We start from the raw sequence: 13,952 nt of genomic DNA on the forward strand, positions 1-13,952 counted from the left end.
CGTTTTTTTGGGGGGAGTTACCATTTAAAAGACCTAAAGTGGATTGGACATCATCAAAAACACAGCCAATAAAAAACAAAGTATGACTAATTGGGGATAATTGTGGGCCAGGCAACGCCATGGTAAATTTAAGGGCAGAAAAGCCAAAGGACAGTTTTAGGGTTCAGGGGTTTACATGTTTCCCATAATGATGGACCAGCTTCCTGAAGGGGACAGTTATAGGAAGAATGATATGCTGGTACAGGAGGCATTTAGACAGCAGTTGGAAAAGGGAACTACAGATTCTTGTTATTTCTAATCACTGTGATTCTAAACAATCCAGATTCCCATTACAGGCAGGCAATATAAGTCTTCACAGTAAATATATACAGGTTTCTGTAAGTTTCTATAAGAACATGTTCTAAAAACTAGGAATGTAATTATAACAATATAAACAAATTCCATATTTTTTTTATAAAGGAAAATCACCAATTCATTCAAAAATACTTGATAAGCACTTCTTGCCAGGTACTGAGCTAGGTTATGGGGTTGCACTGGCAAACAAGTAGACAAGGCCCTAGGGGAGAGAGACAGACAATAAATTAACAACTATACAAATAATAGGGATTATTGCAGACAGTGGCAAGATTTATAAAAATTTAAAATACAAAGTGACTTATAGGTCACTATCTTAGACATAGGGGTTCCAGAAGAGATCTCTGAAAAGATGACATTTTATGTTGGGGCTGAAGTGGTAACAGTTGGCCAAGAAGATAAGACAAGATAAGACACTTGGCATGTGTTAGAACATGCCAAGCAGAGGGAATAGCTAGCAAAATGGGTACACACTTAATGTGTTCAAGAGAGCATCATAGACAAATTGCCAGAGGCCAGGACATGTGGGACCTTAAAACTGTGGATTTTATCCTAGTTGCAATTGGCAGATGCCGGCAAATTTTAAGATAGAAAAGAAAATTATCTGATTTATATGTTCAAAGGCTCCCACAGACCACTCTGTAGAGCATGGACCAAAGGGGTCAAGAGTAGAAGCAGGGTTATCAACTAAGAGGCTTTTACTACAGTACAAGAAGAAGGTAAGTAAGTGTAAGAGTAAAGGTGGTGAGAGGTTATTGGAACTTGGAAATATTTAAGTTTGGTCAGATTCACTGATGGTTTGGATGTGAGAAGCCAGGAAGAGTTGGAAACAAGATTGACTAAGGATTTTGGCTTTATCAGTTACATGAATGATGATGCTAATACCAAGACAGGGATCCTTGAATGGCCTTAAATGGAATGAAAACTTAGTGTGTATGTTCACACAGACTTTAAGTGGGAGCATGCACAAGTTTAGAACTTTGGAAAATAAAGTTAGGCACTTCTTAGCATCTTTCCTTCTGGCTTTTCTTTTTCCTTTCTTTTGCATCTACAATTACGTGAAAGCAGAGAATAGAGATTAAGTTATTAGAGAATTTAAAACATATGTAAAGAAAAGGGCACATTTAAGAGTTAGTCTTTTTAACTTTATTTCATTGAGAATATAAATACATATAAGGTAGGTCTAAAAACTTCTGGATTCCTTTTTAATTTTCTTGTTATATTTAAGATATTTTGGCATTCCTTGGTGTAGGCTATGCAGTGGCCTTCCTGGTCTCCCTTGCCAAGCTAAACAGACATCTTATTTGCCATGTCCAAGGGACATCTTTTACCTTGGGTTTTTTGAGCTCTCCCACTGAGGTATATAACTAAGGGTATCTCTTGTGATCCTTTCTATAAATAGGCAATATGTTAGCTGCATTTCAATTGGGAAAACAGAACACTGTGGAATAAGAGATTTACTATAGGTTTTAGAATTTACACAATTGTGAGAGAAGGTGAGGAATGAAAGATCAGAATGCAAATAGTTGCAAGATTAGAGAAAAGGCAATTACAATGGACCACAAAAAGAGGTGTGAAAAACTCTGTGGAAGGTAATTGCCTTTGTGTCTGGGGGAGGTGAGGGGGAGGTTCTAAAGTCATTGTGAGTCAGTAGGTCAGAGAGTCAGGAATAAAAGCTGGACAGACAGTAGGGTGAAGTAAGAATGCATTTTTCTTCCATAAGTACAAACTGGAACCTATGCTGGTCACTTATATCAAACTCCAAGGAAGCTCCTTGGACCTGCAGAAGAAGTTGCTGTCTTTGACCATCTTGCTATCCATGCCCAGGAACTGGAAAAGCTGAAGGAGATCTCATGGGAGCTAGAGAAACCATGGGACTGGGTGCTAATCCATGTGAACATGGTGAACCAGCACATCAGTAACCACACACACACACACACACACACACACACACACACACACACAAGTTCACAAACGTGCAAGTATGCAAGCATGTATCGAGCAATGTTGCCTGGGGCCCTGCATCAACCTTCTGAGTATAATGGCTGTTGCTGCCCCCTTCCAAATCTCATGCAAATTTTTTTTTATGCTTTATTTATTTTTGGGAGAGAGAGAGAGGCAGAGCGTGAATGGGGGAGGAGCAGAGAGAGGGAGACACAGAATCCGAAGCAGGCTCCAGGCTCCAAGCTGTCAGCACAGAGCCCAACGCGGGGCTCAAACTCACGAACCGTGAGATCATGACCTGAGCCAGTCAGACACCCAACCGACTGAGCAACCCAGGTGCCCCTCATGCAATATCTTTAATGGCCAACTCTAAATTGAAACTACTAAAGGGAAAGAAATTCTAGAAACCATAGTTACAGCTGAATAGACATGGTATGAAATTACCAGTCATGCCCTTCACGAAAATACCGTGAGAAAGAAGACAGTGATTCACCTAAGCCCCAATCATGGCCCTATTTAAAAAGACATGAAGTGAAGTTGGATGTATTTAAGACTTACAAAATGTGATGGGACAAAACAACTCAATGAATTCAACTTTCTGATTCCAACCACCCTACAATTTCATCTGAAATTCTCAGATATTATGACTAGCACTTGCATAACAGTTTTTATCAACTTGGCTACTGTTGTTAGTAAAATGTTGACCTGGGCGGATCATAGCTTTGACTCAGTCGCAATTCCTATCTGTCTATGCAAATAAAATGGATCAAGATTATTCAATTTTATGTCCTCTTTAATTCTGTTACAGCCTTTTATATCTAGCTTCAGAGTAACGTTTTATAAGTAGTAATCTTTGTTTTCTTGTTGCAACACTTTAGTATCTTAGAAGGAAGTAATACAAAAGTGATGCAGTTGTTTTCTTTCCTCTTTGAGCTGTAATTTCCATACATGACAGATCTCACCTTCTTTTAACAAAATGCATTCATTAGTTATAAGACACCATTTTTCTATGATAAAAGAAAACACCTTTCATCTATTGGAGAATATTCTGTCAGAAGTCTTACATGGCAAGACAAATGACAATATTAACATTTTTTTCTAAGATGACATTTCATATGAGAGATAATTTCCTTAATGAAGAGATGTGATCATTCCTGACACAGTAGGCAAAGAGAAGTCCAAATTTGAAATTAATGGCATACAAGAGAGCAGTTCTTATAGCCCAACATCAGCCCATAGAGGTTTACTTGAAGGATTATTAATTCCTTCACATTTCAGAAGGGGAAAAATGATAACAAGGGAGGAAATTTCATCCACAAATAAATATGCTATTGTAACAGAAAAGTTGTAAAGAGAAAACAATTCATATTAACACATTCTTTAGTTCCCCACAACTATATTATGAAGATATTATTAAGAAGAGAAATGACAGGATATAAAACCAATGCAAAGAAATCAGTTGCATTTCTATACACCAGTAATGAAGCAACAGAAACAGAAGTCAAAGAATCGATCCCATTTACAACTGCACCAAAACCCATAAAATATCTAGGAATAAACCTAACCAAAGAGGTGAAAAATCTATACACTGAAAACTATAGAAAGCTTATGAAAGAAATTGAAGAAGACACAAAAATGGAAAAAATCCCATGCTCACAGATTGGAAGAACAAATGTTGTTAAAATGTTAATACTACCCAAAGCACTCTACATATTCAGTGCAATCCCTATCAAAATAACACCAGCTTTCTTCACAGAGCTAGAACAAACAATCCTAAAATTTGTATGGAACCAGAAAAGACCCCAAAAAGCCAAAGCAATCCTGAAAAAGAAAAACAAAACTGGAGGCATCACAATCCCAGACTTCAAGCTGTATTACAAAGCAGTAATCATCAAGACAGTATGGTACTGGTACAAAAACAAACTCTCAGATCAATGGAACAGAACAGAGAAGCCAGAAATGGCCCCACAAATGTATGGCCAACTAATCTTTGACAAAGCAGGAAAGAATATCCAGTGGAATAAGGACAGTCTCCTCAGCAAATGGTGCTGGGAAAACTGGACAGTGACATGCAGAAGAATGAACCTGGACCACTTTCTTACACCATACACAAAAATAAACTCAAAATGGATGAAAGACCATGTAAACCTAAGACAGGAAGCCATCAAAATCCTAGAGGAGAAAGCAGGTAAAAACCTGTTTGACCTTGGCCGCAGCAACTTCTTACTCAACATATCTCTGGAGGCAAGGGAAACAAAACCAAAAATAAACTATTGGGACCTCATCAAAATAAAAAGCTTCTGCTCAGCAAAGGAAGCAATCAGCAAAACTAAAAGGCAACCGACAGAATGGCAGAAGATATTTGCAAATGACATATCAGATAAAGGGTTAGCATCCAAAATCTATAGAGAACTTATCAAACTCAAACCCAAAAAACAAACAATCCAGTGAAGAAATGGGCAAAAGACATGAACAGACAGTTCTCCAAAGACATCCAGATGGCTAACCCACACATGAAAAAATGCTCAACATCACTCATCATCAGGGAAATACAAATCATTATCACAGTGAGATACCACCTGACACCTATCCGAATGGCTAACATGAACAACTCAGACAACAACAGATGTTGGCAAGGATGCAGAGAAATGGTAGGTATTCAAACTGGCACAGCCACTCTGGAAAACAGTATGGAGGTTCCTCAAAAGGTTAAAAATAGAACTGCCCTATGATCCAGCAATTGCGCTAGTAGGTATTAATCCAAGGGATAATGCTGTTATGTTTGGTGTATGTATGCTGTTTCGAAGGGACACATGCACCCCAATGTTTATAGCAGCACTATCAACAATAGCCAAAGTATGGAAAGAGCCCAAATGTCCATCAATGGATGAATGGATAAAGAAGAGGTGGTATACAGGAGTATTACTTGGCAATCAGAAAGAATGAAATCTTGCCATTTGCAACTACACGGATGGAACTATAGGGTATTATGCTAAGCAAAATAAGTCAGAGAAATACAAATATCTTATGACTTCACTCCTATGAGGACTTTAAGATACAAAACAGATGAACATAAGGGAAGGGAAGCAAAACAATATAAAAACAGGGAGGGGGACAAAACATAAGAGAGTCTTAAATACAGAGAACAAACTGAGGGTTGCCTGAAGGGTTATGGGTGAGGGGATGGCCTAAATGGGTAAAGGGCATTAGGGAAGACACTTGTAAGGATGAGCACTGGGGTTATACATAGGGGATGAATCACTGGAATCTATTCCTGAAATCATTGTTGCACTATATGCTAACTAACTTGGATATAAATTAAAAATAAATACATACATAAAATAAAATAAAATAAAATAAAATAAAATAAAATAAAATAATGACAAAAGTTCATGTAGAGAAAAAAGAAAATAATGTGTTCGTGTTTTGGTTGATTCAATTCATATTAAATTTAATATTTCCCAAAAAAGAAATACCTGAGGACATTGACAAGTTATAGCTGACACATCAAGAAGTAGTAAGAAGTCGGACACTTCATACTAAAGTAAGGTGTCAGACTCAAATTCAGATTTCTTTTCCTTTATTATTAATTCCAGTATAATTAATGCACAATGGTATATTAGTTTCAAGTGTACGATATAGTGAACAAATTCATATTTTGAAGAAAATGGTCACAAAACTCTTGGACCTCTGAGGTCTTCCATCCCCAATGGGCAGAGAACAGGGAATGCCTGTTCACTTTCCTCACTTTCATTTGGATGTGCAGAGGCCTCCAAGAAGCCTACTGAGAGAGCACACTACTTTACTCCTACAGTGGTGAGGCATAATGAGTAGTCTGATTCCTGTCCAGAGAAATCAAGAAGTCAAGAAATTGGCTCACCAATTGCTATGGTGCTAAAGGAGAAGAGTTTCTATTGTTTGGATATTGGCCTGCACTCTAATTTGCCAAGGTAAAGTCTATGTGAGGGTTTCCCATGACTGGAGGTGGGCCATATATGAAGAAGAGCTCACCCTGGATTCAGTTCAATAGACCTACTGAAAGGGATCAAGGGGCCCATCCACAAGGATAGGATCTAGAATAGGATTCTCATAGGAAAGAATATCAAAGAAGTGTTCAAACACAGATTTATCTACTAGGGAACAAGAGGTGAGAGACCTCAGTGGTAGGACTCTTCTACCATCTTCATAAAAGCATCCATGAAAGAGTTAGCTCTAAATACCTGCCAAACCCAGGAACTCAAATCTAGCCCACCAATGCCAAGTTCAAGTAAATATATTCTTATTATCCTTTCTTCCTCTGTCTCATGCTCCAAATTTAGAATGGCCTGAAGTCAAGGTCAGCAAAATGGCACCTAAGATCAGCACTAGCTGAAAGAAGGAGGAAAACTGTAACTTTGAATTAAATGCAGAGTTTTGATTATTATACAAGAACCAACACTCTAATTTCTGAATCCAGACTGTTTGGGCCCTGAAAATGTTTTTAAGGAATGTTTATTATCTAAGAGTGAGTAGAAAATAAATTCTGGAACTGTAATTTAATAGTGGAGGAAAACTCCCACTACTGGAAAGATTTAAAGAGATAATGGGAAGCAAAAAAAAAAAAAAAAAAAAAAAAAAAAAAAATGTGTTTTGTTAGGTCTTGTGCTTAGAGTTGTTCAATGTAAAATTAAAAAAAAAAAAAAAAAAAAAAAAACCACTCACATATAAGTCTTAAACCAATTCTACCCTAAAAGGCTCCCAAGAACTTGTACTTGCCCTAGATACAGACTCATCCTTTCCATTGTTCAACTATTGCCACCTCATTTTGACTCATCAGAAACTTTTTTAGCATTGTTAGGTCAGGGGGGCCAATGCTTAGCTATAATTGCCAAACTGGGTTGTTTTCCACTCAGTTTTGTTACACATTGGGATTTGAGCCTAATTTTTCTTACTAATAATTACATAAAATAATTATATAAAATCAAAAGTTCTATATTACCTTTTGATATCTTCATTTTTTTCTCTCTTGTCAGTTTGGTCATTAAAATTGGGAAAATATCCAGTAACTGTAATTGCCTCACTAATAGCCATTTCCAGATCACATAAAATATGAACTGAGAAAAGGGCCCAGTGAGTGCAATTTTACTGAAATACTAAGAACATAAATAAAGTTCTAGTAGGTTGAAGAGTGAAAGGGAGATAGGGAAATAGGTATCAGAAATGAATACTGAAATTTCTGGGAGCTCTGCAGTAATCAAATGAGAAATTTAGCGCTGTTGGAAAAGACAGATTGAATGAATCAATGAATTTAAATGAATGAATTTAGTTAAATGAATGAATTAGATGAATGAATTTAAAGTCCAACCAGAACTATTGGACTTAATGTTTTAAAATTGTCTCTTTAGAGGTGTCTATGGCCCTTTAGAAAGATTAAAAAACTATATATTTTTTATGTTCTATACAACTCTTGAACAAAATAGGTTCTTAATACACTTCATTTCTACACACACAACCATGTCCTCTAATAAGTTATGTGTTGTTCACCTTCTCAGAGTACAGTCTCTGCCATGTGTTTATGTAGGCTATAGAATGGGTGCAATGTGCACAAATGCTATTCCATTTCAAAGCTGTAGCTTACCACGTGTGGAGTGATAGTCTAACACACACGTATAGTGTAACAGCACTCCAGCTGGTCTTAAGGGCTAACTTGCTTCAAGTTAACACACTCCTTGCCTGCTGACTTATGGCCCTTCATCTGTAACAGAACTAATTTGCTTTCTTTGATATTTGCAGACCACTGGCCTCGGGGAATAAGGAGCCAAAACTTTCCCAGGCCACTGAGGCCAGCATGTCTGCTTGAAGCCACCTTGGCTTTGTGTTTAGCCCAGCAGTCTTTTAGCAAAATGTTTTTTGCTGCTTAAAGTCACACAAATGACTTTACTGACCTCTGTGAATCTATAGACCTTCCCCTCCTTTGTAAAAATAAGAGTGCTCTTGCCCAACCACCGTCTGGTACCTAGGAACCAGACCTTCTTGCACAATCAGTCCTGGACACCAAAAAACCAGAATTTCCTGCAAAATTTCCGCGTACCAAGATAACTCTGTAGCTGGCATCATCGAGTCTGCATGTAATCCAGAAGTGTCACAGACCACTATACTCCCTTAACTGATTAAACCCATTTAAAACTCTGGGCCAAGTAGAAACCTAGGAGCTGGCCTTTGGACAAGAGTCCACCTTCTTCCCAGGTGGCTGGCCTCCTGAATGAAACTCATATTCCTTTCCAATCAAAACTCATATCTTGAGTATTGGCCTTTCAACTGATGGGCAGCTGAACTTAGGTTTCGGTAACAATAGGACAATGACTTACATGTTCTTACAATACTTCCTCCTACAAGAGAATATTCTAGATGATTAATTTATGATGAGGTAGTAATAAAGACTTAAAATAATACATGAGTATGTTAATATAAATATTTGTTTCCTTATTTTGTATTATTATTCAAATTATCTAAGAATTCTATTTTACTATTAAGTGTATATTGTTCAGCAAGTATCAGTAACAAGCAACAAAGAAAATGTGTTAGATAAATGAGAATCTTGAATATATTACTGAATTTCCTGCTGTATGAGTGCTCTTGTTTTGGATAAGCAGGAAGCAGTATTATCAAAGGTCCTTCTGATAATTCCACGGCCATTCTTATACATGTAGATGATTACAAGAAAGTATTAAAAAGAGAGCAATCAATGACTCATAGTATAGTGGAAGCCCCTTAAAATACTTTTATCCTTCTAGTACAGGTGGTTGACACTGGGGGTCTTAAAAACATGATTCAACCATTTCTTAGGATTTCTATAAATATTTCTAAGAAAATAACCTTTCAATAACATTCTTCAAATTAAAAACAGGGTGCATTAAGAACAAAGCAAAATCATGTTCAATAGGAATAAGTTTCTCCATTCACTATGAATTCAGGTATCAGAAATATTAGTATTTACTTCTTGCTTTCATTAATACAACTACTCTGCTTATTCTTGCTCAGTTATTCCAGTAACCATGGCAGTGTTCCAGCCCACAGATGAGTATGTGGGATAAATTTGGAATTCAGTAATTGTTATGTGAATGAAAGAAGGAACAAACTACAAATCCCTAGGAAGAAAGGCAATAAATCTACTATTTTTCTTCACATGGGTTTTGTTTCAGGGCAATAATTACATGGCCAGAGGCCCTCAGTTTGACAGTACTACATTTTAATCTAGAAAGATGAACCTTAACTGGTATATGGCTCTCATTTGTTCAATATATTTGCCCTTATTACCTAGGAGAACTTGATTTAATCACTGAGTTTCAGACCCCAATTAATAATTGTTCTCAGAGTAACAATATTTTTAATGGCATGAAACTAAAATAATTTATGTTATGAGGATAACAAGAATAACTCTGTGCCCCACTTCAGGTGATTCATATGTCATAGGAGTTAGCAATATAGCCACCATATTTCTTAAGAATAAATTAACAAATGCAGGGTGCATATATTGAGTCTGAGGCCTGGGCCAAATGGACCCTGTTAGGAAATACTAAAAAGAATAAGACATATACATCTAAACAGCTGGAGATGACAAAGTAACCACCTTATTAAAAAAAAAAAAAAATTAAAAAAAGAGCTTTTCAAGATAGAGGTAGCAATGAGACATAAAAATGGAACTTCCAAGAAAGAAATTTTATAAATGTTCCCACCTGGAACATGGATATGATGTCTGGAACAATAGCAGTCATTCTAAGATCATAAGGGGATCTTGAAAACAGTGATATGATCAAATGCATTGTGTTTAAGAGGGAATAAAACACCTCTGGAGATCATATGGATAAAGGATTACAGTGAAAAAGACCTTTGGGTTAAATTATTTCCTCTGTACATGAAAACTAGTGAAGCCTGATAACAATTTCACTATAGAATCAATAAAATAATTAAGTTTAGAATGAATCTTATAGAAGCAATATAAGCTGCCACCTTCTGTTATACTGAAGCCTTACTCTTTCCATATATTCCCCCACTGGAGGATCTCCCACAGTAAAGCTTTAAATTGTTTTAGTAGAAGTTAGGGCCTTTTGTTCATTCCACAAATAGAGATAAAAAACTAAAAGCAGATGCCCTGAGAGAATTAACACATTGGGTTAAAATCATGTCAGGTTGTAAAATCCAGGTATCATATTCATGTCTGAGATCCAGTTTTCACGGGTACTGCGAGAGGATAGCAGAAGGGTACTTAGTACCTGTAGTAAAAAGTAATTATAGTGTCGGCAGTGGGGGGGGGGGGGGGGGGGGGGGGGAGGAGTGCAAAAAGGGAAGGTTAAGAATACTAAAAACAAACTATTATTTCAACACTTTGTCCTTGGGGTGACTCTGGAAAAGGAAATGCAGAGAGAAAACATTTTATTAGTAAGTACTAGTAAATCTAATTTAATGATTACTTCTTGCTAGCATAATATTCATAAAAACTGTAGATGCTAAAAAAAAAAACTGTAGATGATGGAGTATCAGAAAGTTAATTCATAGCAAATTCTGGGATAAGCTATTCACCTCCTGAGTAACTATTATTAATAGAGAGAAATGAGATGAATAATGTAAAATTGTTTATTTTTGTAGTACTATAGTATAATATAGAACTATATTTTCAATTATGTGTTATATATGAAATTTCCTGCAAATCTGAGTAGTTATTATAAAAAGAAACAGGCTTGAGGCGCCTGGGTAGCTCAGTCAGTTAAGCGTCTGATTTCAGCTCAGATCATGATCTCACGGTTTGGGAGTTCGAGCTCCATGTCAGAATCTGTGCTGACAGCTCAGAGTCTGGAGCCTGCTTTGGATTCTGTGTCTTCCTCTCTCTTTGCCCCTTGCCTGCTCATGCTCTGTCTCTCTCTCTCTCTCTCAAAAATAAACATGAAAAAGAATTTTTTAATTAAAAAAAAATAAGAAACAGATTTATTTATTTACATGCTTAGCCTCCTTCTTTCCCATCTAGCTCCAAGTCCATCCTGGTTTAGGCCTGTGATTGATATCACAGGAAGCATCTGCCTTAAGTAGATCTGGAAGACCTGCCCATCCACCAAAAACCTCTTCCATCGACTTGCCATGGTACCTGAAAATTCCAGCAATGGAGTTATTTCTCCTCAGTGAAGTAACCGGAAGCCATTGAGTACATATCTTTAGTAGGAGTAACTTTATGCCAATTTCACCTAGAAACATCTTGACACAATTATTTTGTCAGAATGGCTAGGCTGTCCTTGGAAATATCCTCAGGAAATAAGCTGTAGGCTTGCTAAGTTTTGATATGAGAGGAAAAAAAGAGGGAAATAAAGAGGCCTGTTGGAGGAGAAAACACCACATTAGGAGTTCCCTTATGTATCCTGGGAAATTAGTTTTTGGTATAGAGAAGAGGCTGGCATTTCCAGGAAATTAGTGAATACCCTAGAGAGTGGTATAAAATTGATGACAGACTCTATCTTTGCAGTTTCACATATAGACCCTTTAACTTAGCTATGTTGACTTCTCTTGGAAAGAACCAAAAGCATGATAGACAAAAGGTAGGAATCTAATTAATAGAAGGTGAGAGGGCAAACGATCAATTTAGATAAACTATAAAGCAAATAATCAAGTTAGTTCTCATTTTAGTCTGCTGACAAAATTAAACAGTACAAAATCATAAAATGTTAGATTTGTTAATTACATATTTGTTCATTTTACACTTAAAATAATAGCTACACTAAAATATTTATCAGATTAAATGTAATGTGGTGTCCAAGATTATATTCTGGAACAGAAAAAGGTTGTAGTTGAAAAAGTAAAGAGATCAAGTAAAGTCTATCATATTGTACCAACATAAATTCCATAGTTTTGACAAATGGTTAACATTAGGGCAAGCTGAGTAAATGGTAATATGAAAGGTCTTTGGGCTATTTTATAACTTTTTGCAAATTTAAATTTATTTCAAAATGAAATGCTTATTAAAATTTTTTGTTAGAATAACTCTAGCTTATATTAAAGATTTTTTTGAAATCAAATTGTGAGTTATGCCAATGGCTCATTTGGGACTATCATGCCTATTATGCCAAATTCTCTAATGCCACTAAGTTTAATGTTTTTCCTACACTTTTATCTTCCTAGCAGCAATGGGTAAGGTGTTTTGTCTTCTCAATTGCAGAGGTAGTAATTTTTTTGTCCAATAATGACTTCTGCATCAGGTCTGGATAATGCCTTGGGTCATTTCACCTCATGTTCATTTTATCTGCACATTTTTAAGGGGGCAGTTTCTAGTTTCATGTTTCTTTTACTATCTGATAACCAGAGCTGTAATAAATATCTCAGGCTCTGACCATGTTTTGTTCAAACAAAATACGCTTTCTCCTTTGCTTATAGTACAGAACGTTCCTCTGTATTTTAGGATGTTTTAATATCATTTTCTCATTTGTTTTTATTTGCTGTTATCATTTTCCTGTGTATATATTAGGGGAAAGAAAATCATTTTGGCTTGTGTCCATTAACAAGAAAAAAAAATTTAGAAAATAAATAGATTGGGCTTCACACTGGTCTGACAGAACAGAAAGACCCAGTGAAGACAGTAATCCAAATGGCAGCAAAAATTATCAAGATTAAGCTAAGTTTCTACATACTAACAACCTAATGTTCTGATTAATTAATCACAGGTGAAACAACAATCCCAACTTTATTGACTAGTGGGGCAGAGTAAGGTTCAATAGCAAAAGAGCAACAGAGAGGGCTTTTTTCTTTCTTCACATTTTGTATTTCCAAATAATCACTTTCATAAATGAGGGATAGAAGTATGAAAAGGATTTCAGAAATAAAGAGCCGGAGTGGTTAAGAAAGATTACTGTACGACTAGCAGCGTGGTGCAGGGTCGCCTAACTTGGCTGTAGATTTTTTTTTTTTTTTTTTTTTAAATTACAGAAGGCCATGGGGAGAGGAGGTGAGTGAAGCGGCTGAGATCTGGCCACTCTCTGCAGGTCCTGTCCCGACAGAGAAAAAGTATGCTAATTCTCCCAACGGCACGCTTCAGACAGGAGGTGGAGAAAGCCCCCTGTCTACACACCTCCAAGAAGCTACTGTCTCACAAACGGTTGAAGACAAATTCCCTTCCCCACTACACACAATGAAATTGTTACAGACCTCAGGTCCTGACACTTGTGTCCCAAGTTTTAAATGCATTGTCTCCGGGCTTTTACTAGAGATTACTCAACTCGTCAATGAACGAACAGCCTTTCGGCCTCTTCTTTCGCCGCTCAATTTCTGTCTTTTACGCGTTTGGTTTTATTGTCTGTTGGTGGTTCTTCTCGTGTGTGTGTGTTTTGTTTTTTCCACTCCGCTTCACCGAGTGAAGACTGACTGGTACCTTTGGTTTCCTCAATTAGCGGAAAAATTCCTTCATGGCCTTTCAGTCTCCAGTCCCTTCCCATGCAAAGTATTCATTCCTGAGGTATCCACTGTGCACCCGATTGTCCTTTGCCACAGTGCCCCTCGACATTTTCTCAGTGTTTTTCGTTGCTTTACGCCTAAACACAAGTCACTCTTTCCCACCTACCAGTAAGGCAAGCCGCTCAGCGCCTGCGCCTGCGCCTGTGCCAGTCGGTGGGAGTCCATCATACAGCGCGTGCACCGTT

General features: G+C 37.0%; 1 protein-coding gene across 1 annotated transcript in view; it reads right to left on the minus strand.

Moving 5' to 3' along the window:
• FAM237B (family with sequence similarity 237 member B) overlaps window positions 1-13,949 on the minus strand; it is a 28,442-nt gene extending 14,493 nt beyond the window's left edge. The window contains exon 1 of the mRNA XM_042917434.1: window positions 13,462-13,949. The gene's annotated coding sequence lies outside the window, so the exon portion shown is untranslated. The remainder of the gene's footprint in view (window positions 1-13,461) is intronic.
• Between the last annotated feature and the right edge of the window lie 3 nt (window positions 13,950-13,952).

The sequence above is a fragment of the Panthera leo genome, chromosome A2, assembly GCF_018350215.1.
Source record: "Panthera leo isolate Ple1 chromosome A2, P.leo_Ple1_pat1.1, whole genome shotgun sequence".
Taxonomy (NCBI): domain Eukaryota; kingdom Metazoa; phylum Chordata; class Mammalia; order Carnivora; family Felidae; genus Panthera; species Panthera leo.